Below are 12,868 nucleotides of genomic sequence, written 5' to 3' on the forward strand. Positions count from 1 at the left end.
AAATGACTTTTTTTCATTGAAAAATAAAACAAAATTAAAAGGTTCTGATAGATGGTTGCTGAAGAGAGAAAATCTACTGCAAATTATTGTTTTTTTCCATTTAGCTTTAAATATGCTTTTTGTCAACAAAGCTGAATCTAAACAAGAACTAATGGAGAGGCTTCAAAATGGTAGGAGCCAGACTAGTCTATAGGGGAAGATGTTCTAAATGGGTTGTGTTTAAAAAATACGCTTGACATGCTAAAAAAAAAAAATACAATTGTGGAGGGATAGCATGGCATCGAACTCCTCTTACTTATCAAAAAGCAGACTGGTAGGTGGTATCTTTCTGCTCTGAAATTATGAAAGGTGAATGTAAAGAACTATTTGACTAGTAGTAACAGTGATATTCCATACTTCCAGGGCTCTCTATGTTGAAAGTGTTTTGCAGCTAATCAGCTATATGCAGCATTGTTCTTGAGTAAAGTTGTTTCTCTGTTTCATACTTTTCTTTCAATTAGTATATATATTATCTTCCCTGTTTTGGAGTTTGGATTGGGATGGATTTGGGGTATTTAAAGCCTTTGTCTTGATGTTGGTCTATAATTGCACTTTAAAAATGAAGTGACAGATTATTTTTAAAGTTTTGGGGTTTCATTTGTTTTTTTTGTTTAGATGGAATATGCAGTTATTTAATAAGGAAGTGCTGAGATGAATGTTGTCCCCCTTTTCCTCACCTAGCTACCGATTTCCAAAATAGTAGATTGGAACAGCACATGCAATATCATGTATAATGTTCACATCTCACATAAAAGCTCTCTTTTCCTAATGATCTCTTTGAATAGTTGAATATTTATTCTAGTTTGAAAATGCTATTTTCTAAGGACAAAAATCCTTTCCATATTGGGTGAGAGGGAGTGACTACTACAAGATAAGCATTCTGCAAGTACTTTCTGTCTTTTTTCTTTTTTCCCCCCCTTGCATTTTTGCATAGCCAGTTTAGACTGTAAGGTCTCTGGAGCTGAATGAATGCTTGTCTTCATAATAACTGTCTTTAAAAGGCTGAGGATAAAGCTACTACTTTACATCTAAGCTGTGATGCTACTTCACTGAAACTCGTGAAATTGAAGTAGAGATGATTTTGGTCAGGAGTCCTGCTGTTACGCACTCTGCCTTCCAGTTCAGCAGAGAGCTTGTCTAATGGCTAACTTTCTGAGGCTTCTCCTGCCAGATTGTGGTGTTGTATTTACCAGTGAAGCAGATTGCCTGCCTAAACAGAAGGATATGCAGGACTTGGAGAGATGGAGAACAGGCCAAACTAGTATAGCAATTAAAGAAACAAAAACAACACTGTCATACCATCATTTACAAAAGATGATGATGTGTGGCTGCAGAAGTAACAGCTGTGCAGCTAGGTGGTCTTTCTAGGCAACAGACTGTTACTGCCCTAATTGAGTAGTTGCTGTTTGTGCACGTATGCCTGATTTAAGTTGATGTTAAACTAATTGGATATCAATGGTAGTATTGCTACAGCAGTATATGCTTCAGCCACTAAGTACTTACAGGGAAGATATGTGAAGCCAATGCTGCCATGGCAAGACAGAGATCAGTAGTTTAAATCTCTCCCATATGTCTGTCTGCGTGAGCAACAGTCACCCCATCCAGGCTGTATTGTAGGCACACCTATAGGGCTAGAGCTGTGGTGCAGCCCCAGCAATACTGTGCTGTATTTACACTCCCAAACTCTGCAGTGTGGCTGTTACCATCTTTTGATAAACAGGGAAAAAATTACCAGTTAGAAGTTATTTTTGCCTCTTATCTCCATTATCACTATGTTAAGTTCTAATTCAAGGTACAAAAGAAGCAAGGAAAAATAAACTCCAGGCAAAGAAACATGCGTCCTGTTAGTTAGGAAGGAGCATACTGGGCAGATGCAATTGAAAATTCAGAAAGGGAGGAGAAGTGCAGCAAATCAGGATGCAAAAGACTCTGAAGATCAGATAGAACTGTTAATGACCAAAAGCAAAATAGGTTAAAGATAAGGATGGGGAGTAGATTAATTTGTATCTAGATATCTAATATTCATCAATCTGTCATACAACTTTCTCCTGTTACATTCACATCAGCTGTACATTATTTTTACTCATGTTTAGTGTTACTAAAACAACTGTTACTATAGACAATTGCCCACGTTGTTGAAATATCTGTTCTGGTAAGGTTATCTATTTGGTAAACAAAATGGACAAAGATGTAATTGCCTAAACATCCCTGGTCTGTGAGAGATTCATTGCCCCTGCTTTCTGCAGAAGGGATGCTAACCAATGCCTGCAGAGTTTCCCCAAAATCACCAGTTGGCAACCTCAGTGACCTTTTTCTCACAGAAAAATGTGCACTGCTTAAACAGGTTTTCCGAGTGCATATCCCTGAAAATTGCCAGTGTGTCATGTCTTAGACAGATTGACTGTCTGTGTGGTAAGAATTTCCACTTTAGTTTACTCCTTTCATCCCGTTCACCTCCTCCCTTAAAACTAGACAGACTTTATAGTAAAATAAAGTGAATATTTATTAAGAAAATGCCTAAAATAAAGTTCTGATTTACAAGAAAAAGGCTGGAAACAGTTGGGAACAGTTGGAAACAGCTGGGAACAGAAGGCAGTTACAAAGTGAATAGTATGCTGCCATGCATGCCTCTCTGTTTTTGCTACTAATTCTCAAAATTAGTACTTAAAGGGTTAGCAGAAAGTTTTCAATTGAAAAATTTTGCAAATCTCGTGCATTTTCTTTGAAACCAAAATAAGCAAATTATGACCTGCTGGGTAAATAGATACGCTTCAACCTAGCAGGCATAGTTTGCTGAACTGAATGATTACATACATTTGGCTGTTTTCCGATTTCTGTGTAGTTAAATAGTCAAATAATACTCTCCATGCTGTAATTCAGTCATCTGGGAAAGAGGGTGATTTTTACAATTAGAAGTTGATACCTAATTCTGAACTGAACAATAATGGTCAGTAATTCAGTAACGGGTTTTTAGTTGTTTGGTTTGGTTTTATTTATATATATATATATTTGTTTATTTTGCTGCCTTTTAAAATAACTAGGACCAAATTTGTCCCAGTAGATCAGTATATTGTGTCTTCCTCTGTGTATGTTGTGAAAGCATGTAGTAGGGCTACTGTGTGTGTGTGCTGTGTTGCAAGTAAAACTCTAAATGATAACCCTTTTGTTACCATTGTTGGATACAGTTCTTTCCATGAAGACTGGAAATTTGTTTCAGATTACAGAAGGTTCTGTATTAAGCTTTTATAGGATTTGGATTAGCACATCTGAAGAAAGACAGACATCTACAGGTGTATGAAGCAGTGAGCTTTTTAACATGACACAAGGTTTTGTTCTGCTGGGAGACAGCAGCTGTGTTCCTTCTTGCTGTGTGGAGAAGGAAGTGAGTCTGTTTTGTGGGCAGCTGCAAGTGCTTAAGTGAAGTTTAGCATAAGGAGTAACTGATGTCACTGCAGGTTACACAGCATTTATTCTCAGTATAAAGATTTGGTGCTGTTGGTGTTTATCACTGTTATAAGAATTGGTGTTAGGGCCCTGAGATATTGGTAAAGAACGTCTTCATTTCATAAAACCAATTACTGAAATGTCAGAGAAGGGTGATGGGGGAGGTGGGGCTTGGTGTGAAGCATAGAGCAGCTCTACAAGTCACAGCTACCTGAAACAGAACTGGCAGCCTAACTACATGTTTGTAGCTCTCACATAAACCTCCAAAGGCTGTGAGAGTTGCTTAAAAGACAAAAGATTAAAAACAGTAGTATTTGAATTACTCATTTTCTGATTTTTTCTACAACTGTAAACTGAAAATTTATCCATATTTTTAATCAAATCTGAGACTTTCAAGTTATTTCTTCATTGCAGAGGCTAGGACTTAGAGAAAACATCAAGTATCGTGAGAGGAGTCAAAGCTTTTAGAGCTGGCAGTCTTACAGTTCAGAGGTCACATGGAACCAATGCACAAAACAGAATTTATACTTCTATATTATGTATGTTCATTTTTTCTTACCCTATTATTTATGAGCGTGGTCCTAATTAAAGATGATGATTGATTTGCTTGGTTACTTACTCATTGTTTAGCAGAAAACCAATGTGTTTTCAGAAAAATTTATCATTCTGAACTGCACTGCTTTACACTCAACATTTAAACAGAATATCTTTCTTTTATGAAGGTTAGGAATTATATCCAATGAAAAGCTGACATTTTAATTGTTTTCTACAGATTAGAGTTGTAGAGTTCTCAATAAACCCTGATTTACTGATGTTGATTATAAAATTGTTATTGCTGCTAATAAAGCCTGTAAATCTTAACAGGTCATACTGCTTTGGACAATGAAATTTCACATAAAGGCTCAGTATGCAAGGCTAGCTCTATGCTTATTGAGGTAAACAGTCTACTCAGAATAATTCAACGTCTTTAGAAACTAGGTGTCAGAATAATGGGTCTGGTCTGTGGCAGTAAGTTTGAGGTTATAAGCTCTTTTGATTTTTCAAGTTAAGGAAGACCAGCCCTGTTCAACACTTGGATGGGAAATAACTGAGACAGCCAGTGAGTCTTCTTCTGTATCAGTAATTGTTATGTAGCGTGCATGTGGGTACTGAGAAGTGAAGAAGGTTTCAAAACCCAGTGCCGGCAATGATATCTATAGCTCTGATCCTAGAGTTGATTTCATTCAAGTTCGGATGAAGCCCTAGATGAAAACATAAGGCTTGAAGTAACTATGGAAGCTTGTCTTCTGTTTCATTACATGCTAAATAGGTATTCAGTGTGGCATTGTTGGGGTTTTTGGTTGGTTTGTTTTGTTTGTTTTATCCATACTCTGCACGGACCTAGAAATGCAAACAGAAAACAGGCTAGAGAGGAGACTCATGCGTCTTTCAGGTCATCATGCCAGTATCTGTCTGAATGCCTTGGAAAAGATCCTGATCATTCTGTTCCATCAAGTTCAGGAACATTATTTTCCCAAAGAGCTCACATTTCCCATGCTTGCCATAGTCACAGGCTAATCTAGTGATTTATTTCTGACTGACTGGTCTGAATGACTGATACAGTCAAAACTGTAATAATGCAGTACTGTTCAATAAGAGGCAGACACTTTACAACTGGAATGAAATTTAAGTTCAGCTCAGTTATTTATGTGAGCCTGCCCCCATTAACAACAATATAAATCTTCGTCTCTGGAATTGTTTTTCTGCACCTTAAAGGTGCCGAAGGTTTGTTAAATCTGAGGATAGAAGCATTAAAAATAAATGTTCTTGATATAAATGACCTAAATCGGCACTTAATCCTAAAAGTCTGAAGTCATTGTTCCTAAAAGAAGTGGAAGGCAGGGTTTCTTTGAAATATCAGGAGTGAAAGCCTTTATTTCCCAGTATTCCTTTCCACATTTCTAGTCACTTTCCAAATATTCTTACCTAAGTGATTTTAACCCCTGCTAACTTTTCCTTGTTTAAAAATCAGTTAGTGGATCTCAGCTTAGTTCTTAGTGAGCAAAGGTGGTAGTTACTAAATAAATCAAGGGTTCCCAGGCATATATATGCCACTATGTACCAGCTGTGGCAACCTCTTACTGTGCTTTGTGCAGGAGAAAGTGTTTGACTGAGTAGCAACATTAGGCATCCAAATTTGAAAATTCCTGCGATGCCATCGTAGCCAGCATCTCTGCCAAAGGTGCCTCTTGGTACTCATCTTTTGGGAGAGATCATGTAGTGGTCAAGACTAATCAAACCTCACCGAGAGAGATTCTTTAGAGAGAATTCCTCTAGATCTTTTTCTACCACCTGTCCTAGGATTAGTAAGTCTTCAGTATCCCATGATATCAGTCGTGATGAAAATATCTGGATTAAGTTTGCCTTATGTACGAATTTCCACACACAATATATACATTAAAAGAAGTTGGGAGAATAGGGATTAAAGGTTTGGATCGTTGGTTTAAATGTATCCAAACCTCATATGGTTTAAAGCTTTGCTTGTATAAATTAATTTACGGATAATGGAAGCTAATGTAACATTGTCAGTGCTCTGCGTGCTCACACAGTTCGGTTTTAGTAAATAGTTTTTAAGCTGAATAATACATTAGTAAAGGCAAACAATCAAGGAGGACTACAAATAAAGAACTGCAGTATTCTAATTCAGCTTTAATGTTGTATAGGCATGAATCAAGAGCGCCAAATCCTGCTGAGGCAAGCGCTGATTTTAATGTTGCTTTGAAATGCACTCTACTGTCTTGATTCATTTAGCAGCAAATTTCAGTTGCTTGTGTCAGCTAGGTCTTAAGTAACGGATATGTATAAGCAGCATCTCTCTAAATCTGTGATCCTTTTCCAAGAATTTGATTACAGTCTTCATGTAATGAAGTCCATCTCTTGTGCGTGAAATACTATTAAACATGTCTGATTTTACTACTGATAAATCCTCATGTGGCAACAGCAGTCACAAAAACTGAGTAAGTGATGTGTCACCTATTGTTTTACCCTTTCATATCATTTAGACAGCCTTAGTGAATTATGAAACCATTTTGAATTCTGTAGCAGTAAGCATGGGCAGGACAGGCCCCTACCTCTAAGTCTAACAACAGATACCATGTACCATCTGTTTTGGAACCCCTTAGCTCTGCTCCTAGGATGTGCTGCCTGTCAGGTTTTATGCAGGTCCAGCAATTAGCTGTCTCCAGCCCTCTAGTCCGCTCTATTTCTGTCTCTGCTGCCTTCATTAGCAGGTTTCCAATCTCTATAGTTTGCCTTCTGAAGAAAGGAACATAAGGAAATTCTGCACATCTCCACTTTGGGAGGTTGCTGGGGGGTTGGGGCATTTTGGGTGCATTGCCACTGCAGTAAGAGTAAGAAAACCCAAATCCTGACAGTAGGCAGATTCGGAAGAGGTTTTAAATTCTCATGCATTGGCATAGGAAGCAAAACAGAGTTGGTGAGCAGCTGTGCTCATAGGCGTCAGCACCAACCCAAATAAATTCAGTTTTTATGAGCTAAACATCACAACAAAAAAGAAAATGCAGCATTTAAGCTGAGCATCTGATAATCCCCTGCTGTGGCAAATGTTGATTTAAATATAACAGAGTCTCTGCTGGCAAAGGCTTGGTGGGATCAGAGCCATTTCTTTCACTGTTGATGCAGAGTTGGCCTAAGGAAGAGACAGTTCTGGCTTTCAATCCCCACAACAGATTTTCCCCATAGATATGTTTATTAATTGTGTGCAATAGGGGCCTCATTTAGCTTGGAGTGTATGCGAAAAGGCGGTTGTGGTATAGCATAGGAGTCAGCTAAATTGTCTGTTGAATCCATGTCTGCTAGTGATTTTTGTTAGACTGCCAGGTGGGTGCCTTGGGCTCAGATCTCTGGGCCTGATTCTCTTCTTGCTGAGACTGTTTGTCTCCATGGACATCAGTGGAGCTATTTCTGATTTACATTGGCAGGATGAAAATGAGGGAAGTGGTGCTAAGTTCTCCTCTCCCTGAAAAAGCAGAGTTGAGTATTGAGTTTGCCAGAGCAACATCTTTATCCTTGCCATTGTTGATTATCTGCATCTCTTTACAAGGCTAACCTTGCTGATTCTGTAAAGCTTGTTTTGGGAACTTTTGTGAGGAAAGCATCAGCTACCCAGGGAGGAAGAGCTCCGCTCCATTAAAAAGTGCTGTTGGCAGTGATATAGTACATGATGCGTTCCTTCGAGCTGCGATATCTGCTGGTCTGACTAATCTGGAACTTGCAACTGCTTCCTCCTCCTGTCCCACGTACACTATTCTGTTATTAGAAAACAAGCTTTACCGTAGCTTCTTGAATGAATGAATACTGGGTCTGGTGCAGACCGGGAAGCTTATGCACTCGTTGTCACAGCCAGCATTAATGCCCAAACCATGAACAACCTCTGATGGAAGAGAAGGGAAATGTTCTGAGCTGCTAAGGCAGAATAAGTTTCAGTCAGTTACAGGAGATCACCATGAACAATACAAAGTACTTTGTTAAAGTGGAATTTCCATGCAGTTTTCTTGTGCAAGCCCTGTAGCTCTTATCATTGCTGGGATGGGACACGGATTGTAGCTCGAGATGAAGCTAGAAGAAGGCTTCAGGTAGCCTCTTTGCCAAAACCGAAAGCCTTACATATGAAACTAATTCAAAAAACTCACATATAGTTTCTTACTGTTTCTGAAACAGAGCCTGCTATGAAGTTAACTTTGAAAAACAGCCTCAGAAGAATGCATAGGAGAGCAGCTTGAGTCACTCTGTAGGCAAGGTCTGATAGCTTTTCTGTTCACAAATAAAGAAAGAAAGAAAATCTGGCCAGTAAATTGATAGATTGATTTTTAAGCTGGCTCTGGAAAACCTGAATTATATAGGCCCTGGATATATTCAAAGAATCTTCATTAAGCTCTCTGAAGGGGTATCTTTAGCTGAGCTTGTCATACTTGGCTTGTATGTTTTTATCCAGTGCATAGTGCTACATTTTCTATATATGTGTGTGCGGCACTTATTATTGTGTAAGCTTATTTTATTACTTTATATTATTCCCAGGAAGGTCCAGGAGTTATCTGTTGTCTTGCATAAAATAAACCCTGCATTCAACTTCAGCCAAGCTCTTAAGTCCTGTGTGTGGCTTACAAATGGCCACAGTTGAGCCTTGAAAATGTGAAACCAAGACTGCTTGGAGCAGATGAGGCATAGCTTAGGTCATGTATGGGAGATCATGTTTATGTCTGTTTCAAAACCAGTCTGGGCATTTTTCAGTTTTTTTGTTTACTAGTTTTTTCTGAATTCGTGGTTTTGACAGTACTTTTTAGCAGAAAAGCTCTGAATCTGATTACACTGCTTCCCTTCTCTGAGCCCAGCTAACTTCTAAGTCATCAGATTCAGCATGCAGTGCTGATAAAGTGCACACTTCAGGTGTTTTCACAGTTGTGCCTACTCTTCTTGCCTTTCTGATAATTTTGAAGAAGCACAAGAAAGCAGTGAATTAGAAGGGTGTGTTTGAAAGCAATAGCTGCAAGGTGGTGTTGGCAAAACAGATGCCCCAAGAGTGAACGTTGACAGAACCCGCATGAAGATGCCTCCTCACCTTCTCAGTCAATTGAAATGAATGGAAGAAATTGAGAAATTATACATAAAACACAATGACAGAAGATCTCAAGTACTCCAGAGAAGTTGTATGTAACAGCTAGGAAGATTGATGGACTCAACATGCTGGCTTTTGGAAAAGGAGGGCTCAATTAGTATCTGTCAGCCAGCAGTTTGTAAATAACTTAGCTAGCGTGTTGTTATCAAAGAAAGAGAGAGCAAGAAATGAAGTATTATAGAGGAAAACCTATTTAAAAGGAAAACCATATTTAAAAACAAAAAAGAGAGAAGGTATGGTGCCTAATGGATTTTGATAGTCTCTCCTGATTTCCCCCCTCCCACCTCCAAGTTCTTGGGCGTCTTCTCTTGGTTCATCCTAAACCTGGAAAAAGGTTTATCAAGAAGCAATTGTGCAGGCCATCTTGAGATCTCTCAAGGAGTAATATGCTGAAGTCAGAGCTACAGTGTAGTTCTGTCAACAAGTGGTACAAACTGATTTTGCTTTCCATTCATGTAATTCAGATGTTCTTTAAGAAGTGCTCCATTTTATAGAGTAAAATATATAATGAGACCTTTTGTTTCTTCTTCTATACATCTACTCAAGTGAATTTCCTGACATATTCTTTCCTTCTCAGCTGATCTTTACTTTGAATTTTTTCTCTAAATGGTTGCTCTCTCATCTGTTCTCTTCAGTTTTTTGAAGCTTCTCTTATTTGGCAGGGAGGAGTATAAAAAATAGATCCTCCCTTTTGCTGCATTTGACAAGCCTCCTGCCCTCCATGTGTACTTCGAATATTAGCATTTTCTGTCTCTTCTCCATTGTTTGATACTTTTTTCTCCTTCCCCCTTCCCAGTTGGAATAATAATTCTTTAAAGCGCATACTCTTTGAGGTCTTTTTCCTTCTTGTTCCCCTCCAGCTCACAGCTGGTTTCCCCTAGGGCCCCTGTTGGTGTAACACAGCATTTGCATGGCTCAGATAGCAGGACCAGGGAGCTAAGGTGTGATATTGCACTTGATGTCATGTACAGTCCAGTAAAATAACTTCTAGATGCTGCTACATTTTGAAAGAAAGGTTCCGTAACCCTTTACATGTAGATTCACAGAGGTATCTAAAGCAGTTAAACACATCTGGGTCATCAAGTGCCGTTACTCTCTTTTTTGGAAATCTCAGCTTTAAATTGAGACACAAAGTCAAAAGAAGTGGAGATGCAACCTGTGAGTTTCTAAACATGTATCAGGCCCTCATCCTTGAAAAATACATGTACTGCTTTTTTTCCTGTGTATTACAGTTCTGCCATTAACATAATATAGTGCTTTTCATACCTATTATCTTTACTATATAAAACAACTTTGGAAAGATTTTCATAAGAAAGATCCATAATGCTGGCAGGTTGGTCACCCTAATCATACCTCAGTGTTTTCCTGTACTCTTGCCAAAGGATATTTTCTTTTCTATTAATTTTAAGAACATACTGAGTGCTAGAGTTGCTTTATCTCAGTGACAAACTCAGTTACTTTCAAAGTAAAACAATGAAGAATGTGGACAACTTGATTCTGTCATTTGCGCAGCTCTGTACCAGCTTACATGTAGCATCTGGAATCAATATGATTAATAGATCCTGGTGCTTTGGGATAGAGTCAGCAAACAGAATAAATTATAACATCCTTTCTAGTTCATTGATGGTAATTCCTTCTTGCTGTCTGATTCCTGATAGCCATGATGATGTACTCCGTGACTGTTGTCAAACCAATCTTGAACCACTGCCTGGAAAGTACTCAGTCAATACCCATTTAGTTAAGTTTGGGATAGTGTGTTCTGTATGTTTCACTTTATTACTGCTTCAGAGAGTAAATTATTACTTCTTTGGGGTAGGGGGGCAAAAATAAGTGCTTACTTTTGTAGCTAGTCATCTCCTTAAACAACTTGTTTTAGTTCCTTTCTCTATTTGGGGCAGGTGTTGTGATATGTTGGGGGCATATGCGTTTTCCATCACTGACACAAGGGCTTTGAAATTCTCAGGGTGTGATAGGTTGTTCCTGTTTAATTCACTGGGCTTGATAATCAGTTTTTTTAATGCTGTTTTAATTGGACAGCCAGCTTCCATATTCAAATTAACCATCAAAACGAGTTTCTGTGACCTTCTTGAGATCTGGATTTAATGTGAACTTAGTGTCTTAAATTTGAAGAATGATGTGGAACTGGTACTCCTGTAAAAATGGAGCAATTCCTGTAACTGTCATTGAAATAAATGCGGTTAGCTTGTGGTGAATTTAGTAAGTTCTATCATTTTCAGTAGTTACTGTTGATTTATACTATTACTTAGAAAATTCAAGCCCTTTCTACTGAAGCTACACATAAACATGGTGTTTGAGATTAGCATTTATAAACCTTTAATTTTCGAAAAAAAAGAAAAAAACCTAAAAATCTTTAGCTTACTAGACTGTGCATGCTTTTGCTAGAACAGTGCTGCAGTGATTATGCTACTAAATGTGAGGCCTGCGGTTTTGTGGTCAAATATGGTATTAGCTCGAAATAGCCAAATCCCAACTTGAAATGCCTGATGGGAAACTCTGTTGAAGTCCATTGCAATGCGTGAAGTGCAAATCTGAGCAGAAGTTGACCTTAATTTATTCTAAACCCCTTTTATTATAAATAAATACTCTCTGAGACTAAACCTCTGAAAAGTTTGTGATATTTATGAGCGTTAGCAGCAACTTGCAGATTTTTCTACAACTACTGTTTTTTTTTATAATAAAAGGGCAGCTGTTGTACTAAACTGTACTACTGATGAGTGTAAGCTTGTGTTGATTTGAGTGCTCCACTGAGGTTTGTAGAATACTTTAAAATATCTTTATCATTTAATGTATTTTTTAAAGTTTTAAATATGCTGTATCTGGTGCTGCTTTTTCAAATGTTTAACATAGATTTTGACATTTTAATGGACTGCTGTAGATGTTCCAGTGAATATCTGCATGAGTTCTGATGGTTTATTTACCGCTATGGGTTTTAATGGAAATGTAAAATAATTTCTCTTCTGGGCAGTACATATTCCATTGCAAATACATCAACAAAATGTGAAACCCACATAAAATTCAAAAGCTGCAAGTATTCCAAAAGTAGTGAGAGTCACTGCTGCCTATTTTACATAGGCTTGTATATTTATGGGACTTGTACACATACTGTAAAATGTAATATAGCAGGATAACTGTATTGTAATAAACCACTAGCAAAAAAGGCTGGTGAATTACAGTGTTCAATGAATCTTGTTTCTAGTTATAGAAAACAGTATGATTACTAAATGCAAACAGCATGCATTTTATGCAGTTAGTTATAGATCTTGCGCCTTGTGTCTGGAATATCAATATTTGCTTTACTTCTAAGGTACATTAGTTACAAATACAATAAGTGTGTTTCATTTTTCACCAAAGACATTTCACTTTCAAGTGTGAGCTCAGTATGTGGACTATGTCTCAATGATTATTTATCTAAATGTAGGTTCTTCCTAAAGACTGGTTTTATTTAAGCAGCTACTGCAGGCAACAATGACATTTTTTAAACTTGTAAAATTAATGGAAGTTGTTCCTCTGTAGTTGGCTGGTGTCATATATGCCTCGAACTCCCTGAGGGTTTAGTAGCTGCATCAGTCCATACATGGATCAGCCACTCTGCATAAGGGAGCTGTCTTACGTTTTAGAACTTCAGCTTACTACTGAAGTTTTGCTCCCAACTGTTAACAAAGAGTATTGTTTCTGAAAAGAAATTTGGTC

At 37.9% G+C, this 12,868-nt stretch overlaps 1 protein-coding gene across 1 annotated transcript in view; it reads left to right on the forward strand.

Moving 5' to 3' along the window:
• Positions 1–12,868, forward strand: part of UNC5D (unc-5 netrin receptor D) — a 171,415-nt gene that overhangs the window by 83,615 nt on the left and 74,932 nt on the right. The window lies entirely within an intron of this gene.

Source organism: Dromaius novaehollandiae, chromosome 26 (genome assembly GCF_036370855.1).
Source record: "Dromaius novaehollandiae isolate bDroNov1 chromosome 26, bDroNov1.hap1, whole genome shotgun sequence".
Taxonomy (NCBI): Eukaryota; Metazoa; Chordata; class Aves; order Casuariiformes; family Dromaiidae; genus Dromaius; species Dromaius novaehollandiae.